A 4,039-nucleotide genomic window follows, 5' to 3' on the forward strand; every position below is an offset into this window, starting at 1 on the left:
TGGGGGTATAGCTCAGTGGTAGAGCATTTGACTGCAGATCAAGAGGTCCCTGGTTCAAATCCAGGTGCCCCCTACTTCTTTGACCCCTTTAGTTACTGAGGCTGGTTCTGAAATTTCTGCCTCTTTCTTCCCATTTGACTATTAAATGTTATAAGAATTTCGGATTTGGATCAGCACCAGCTGCAAGCATCCTCCCCTGACCATCATCCAGACAGCGCCCACTGTGGTCACATTAAACTGAAGAGACTGATGGAGTGAGCCCATACCACCAGGACCGGGACTCTTGCCCTTCATGGCCTTTGTAGGGACTTCCCTTTCTTTTTCTTAACATCTTCATTTTCTCAACCTCACTGTAATTTCCAGAAGACGGCTGACCCCTTGTTCTTGTTGCTACCACTTGTGAAGTATGGATACAGCTTCCTACTTCCCACGGGTGACTGTAAGGATTTGAGAACCATGTCACAAGTAAAGGCTGTGATGCCGTAACCGGTTTGGCTCAGTGGATAGAGCGTCGGCCTGCGGACTGAAAGGTCCCAGGTTCGATTCTGGTAAAGGGCGTGTACCTTGGTTGCAGGCACATCCCCAGTGGGGTGTGTGCAGGTGGCAGCTGGTCGATGTTTCTGACTCTCTGTCCCTCTCCCTTCCTCTCTGTAAAAAATCAATAAAATATATTTTTTTAAAAAAGAAAAGAAAACAATATAAAGAAAAAAAAAAAGTAAAGGCTGTGGCCTAGCCAGTGTGGCTCAGTGGATGGAAGTCATGGTTTGATTGCTGGTCAGGGCATATGCCCGGGTTGAAGGCTCAATCCCCAGTGTGGGGTGTGCAGAGGCAGCCAATCAATGATTCTCTCATCATTGATGTTTCTATCTCTCTCTCCTTCTCCCTTCGTCTGTGAAACCAATAAAATATTTTTTAAATGTCAGAAGAAACATGAGACACAGCAGAAAGGCCCTCTGTGGCAGGCTGAGAGGGGTGATGGGTATGGGTATGTGTAGCCGTTAGTTACTTCAGAACAACCTCTGAGGATGAGTACTGGCTTAGGGAAGGAAAATCACAGAAGATGTGTCTGTACCAGGAGAGGGGACCAGAACCCAGGGGCCCTGACCTTGGATCCTTTTTGCCTCTGGTCCCTGCCTTTTCTCTGAAGCAAACATAATGGAGACGCTTTTGCATTTGCCCAGCATTTGACCGGCAATGCCCTCTTATTCGGGCCTTGGGAGTAGGGACTGGAGCTGATTTGAAGTATTTTACATCCCTGTCCCTGGGTAAGAGGCTGCCCCTAAATCCTTGGTTTTCTTCCTTTATTGAATCCAATGAGCCTTGTGAGTCTGAGTGCTGGCAGCACTTTGAGGTCATTTATCAGCCCTCTGTCTTCAGGAGGTAGAAGTGTCCTTACTTCCCCTTTTCAGATGTTATGGAATGAAAGGCAGGGGGGTTAAATGACTTGCCCAAGGTCTCATGGAGATGAACTATGAATTGGCCTCTGCTCCTCACTGTCTTGCCCTTCACGTGGCACCAGAGCCTGCAGGAAGTTCTGTCTCTGTGAGTGCTGTTACTGCTTCCCTGGGGTTAAGGAGCCTTTGGCCACTAGGCTGTGCCTCCAAGCCGGGGTGGCAGGACAGGGAGGTGTGTAGCAGGCAGGGCCTGGCCGAGGTACCCTACGTCAGAGGTCCCTCCAACCCCAGTTCAGCCTGGCCATGGAGCCAGGGTTTGCTCCTGCATGGGGTTGAAATGAGTTCTGGGGTTTTGGGGCATGAGGTCCTCATGGGACTTGGGTTGGACCTGTGGTCTTAGTAGCTTTTAAAGAATAACCCAGCAGTGACTTTCTTGCATCCCACCCTCTCTGTAAGCTTTCCAGACGCATCAGGGGAGAGCTCTGCTCCTCCCTCAGCCAGGTCAGGCCTTGCTCTGGGGGCTGCTTATGCTCCCTCTGCTGCAAACTGTGGACCAGTCAGTTTGGGGCTAGGCTGCTTCATTGACTGGATGCTCCCGGTGGCTCCTCCTGCAGGAATTCTAGGAAAGGTGTAGATGGGTCTCCTTCACTAGGACTGGGCTTGCAGTTTTAACATGTTCCTCTGGGGATTCTGATGCCAGTTCATGTTGGAGAACCAAGGCTTAGGGGAGCACAGGAAGTTTGAAACCATCTCCAGGCTGAGTAAACCAGCCCATGGGGTCCTGGACCCTCCTCAGTATTTAATTATGATGTGTCTTGGTGTGATCCTCTTTGGATTCCTTTTGTTTGTGGTTCTATGGGCTTCCTGGACTTGGAAGTCTATTTCTTTCACCCGTAGGGGAAGTTTTCTGTCATTATTTCTTCAAATAGGTTTTCAATATCTTGCTCTCTCTCATCTTCTGGCACCCCTACAATTCTGATGTTGGTACGCTTGAAACTGTCCCAGAGGCTCCTTACACTATCTTCGTATTTTTGGATTCTTTTTTCATTTTGCTTTCCGGTTGGGCGTTTTTTGCTTCTTCGCATTTCAAATCTTTGACTTGATTCTTGCGTTCCTCTGGTCTGCTGTTGGGTGTATTCTTTATTTCAGTCAGTGTATGCTTAATTTCTAGTTGGTTCTTTATCACAACATCGAGGGTCTCATTAAATTTCTTGTAGATCTAGAAAATTATTGAAAGACCTTAAAAGTGCGGTTTTGAGCTCTATATCCTCCATTTCTGTCATGTTTCTTTGTCTCTGCATTTTTTATGCTTTCTTGGTGCACCCTCTTGTGGTCTTTGTGCACAGTCTTGTTGTAGTTAAGCCTTGATTGTTTTATGTAATACTGGGGGGATTTGACCTCCAGGCCAACTGGCTGTGAGAATCACCTGTGTCTGCAGTGGGAGAACTTCTGTGCTAGATCTCTAGGGCGGTGCTAATCTAGCCTTTGCCTGAGGCTATCCGGCAAATGCCTTTGTGCAGGGCTTTGGCGGGGCGGGTCCCAGGGGATCTACAGGGCGGGCGGAGCAAGCAGTTATGGCTGCTCTCAGTCCCGTCCCCAGGGGCTCTGCCTCTCAGAGTCCCAGCAACCGCTGCAAACCTTGGAGAGAAAGCTGCCTTCGAGCTCCAACCGAAGCCAGACAGTCCCGTTTGAGTCTGGGTCCCTAGAGACTTGCCCGGATCTGGAGCTCAGAGTCTGAGAACTCCCTCCCATTGAAACAGACAATCGCGCCCTCAGCCGCCAGCCCGCTCCGCATGCACTCCGCACCTTAGTATTTTACTTCAGCACTGCGCCTCCTCTGAGTCTCGGTAAACTTTTCTCTTTCCTCCTAGTTGTGGAACTTCCACTCAGGCAGCCTTCCTGTGGTTCTGGATGATGTCCGATCCTTCTTTTAGTTGTATTTTTGAAGTGGTTGTTCGAGGCAGCAAACTCTGGCGTTAACCTATGCCGCCATCTTGGTTTCTCCCTTAGCAGCTTTTAAAGAATAATCCAGCAGTGACTTTCTTGCATCCCACCCTCTCTGTAAGCTTTCCAGACGCATCAGGGGAGAGCTCTGCTCCTCCCTCAGCCAGGTCAGGCCTTGCTCTGGGGGCTGCCTATGCTCCCTCTGCTGCAAACTGTGCACCAGACAGTTTGGGGCTAGGCTGCTTCATTTACTGAATGCTTCCTAGTGGCTCCTCCTGCAGGAATTCTAGGAAAGGTGTAGATAGGTCTCCTCCACTAGGACTGGGCTTGCAGTTTTAACACGTTCCCTCTGGGGATTCTGATGCCAGTTCATGTTGGAGAACCAAGGCTTAGGGGAGCACAGGAAGTTTGAAACCATCTCCAGGCTGAGTAAACCAGCCCATGGGGTTGGACCCTCCGTTTTTCAGGACAAAAGAGCTACATCCCCAAAGCCCCTTGAGCAGCATGGACTTCTGGGGGACTGCTTCCGTGTGGAGGGGAGATGGAGTGGGTGGCACTGGGAAGGCTTGAGAGCGCTCAGAAGCTTTATTGGCTTTTCCATCTGTGCGGAGGATGAGAGGCTCGAACTCTCTCTGGCTGTGTCTCACACTCTTATGAGACTTTTAGATGAGAGGACAGCCTCCTTGCTGGCTGCCTCCCCA

At 49.8% G+C, this 4,039-nt stretch overlaps 1 non-coding gene across 1 annotated transcript; it reads left to right on the plus strand.

The window, feature by feature from the left end:
- Position 1: 1 nt before the first annotated feature.
- Positions 2-73, plus strand: TRNAC-GCA. The gene has a single exon. It is a non-coding gene; the product is annotated as a tRNA-Cys (tRNA).
- The last annotated feature ends 3,966 nt before the right edge of the window (positions 74-4,039 follow it).

This window comes from Myotis brandtii, unplaced genomic scaffold, assembly GCF_000412655.1.
Source record: "Myotis brandtii unplaced genomic scaffold, ASM41265v1 scaffold621, whole genome shotgun sequence".
NCBI lineage: Eukaryota > Metazoa > Chordata > Mammalia > Chiroptera > Vespertilionidae > Myotis > Myotis brandtii.